We start from the raw sequence: 299 nt of genomic DNA, 5'->3' as shown, positions 1-299 counted from the left end.
GGAGACATTCTTGCTGTATGGTGGGTTGAACCAGATGATGTTGCGTTTGCGGTTGCGTGTTCTTTTGGGCGGATATTTAACGTAGGTCAGGTCTCCAGGGAATCCACTTGATTTTAAGGCGTCGTTGTAAGGTCGTGTGGCGTTGGTGAAAGTCTCTTCGTCGTAGGAGATATCGGATAGTCGTCGGCTCACCGAGTCGGGCAGGTTTTTGATGATGCTAGGCGGGTGGTTAGATCGCCTGTTGATGTACAGAGGTTGGTCATTCGGCTTTCGGTATGGCTGGTATTTGCCGTTGCTGA

Source organism: Anneissia japonica, unplaced genomic scaffold, assembly GCF_011630105.1.
Source record: "Anneissia japonica isolate Jap-2015-1 unplaced genomic scaffold, ASM1163010v1 scaffold23581_len16412_cov118, whole genome shotgun sequence".
In the NCBI taxonomy this organism is placed as follows: domain Eukaryota; kingdom Metazoa; phylum Echinodermata; class Crinoidea; order Comatulida; family Comatulidae; genus Anneissia; species Anneissia japonica.
Note: the sequence above shows the minus strand (reverse complement) of the source record.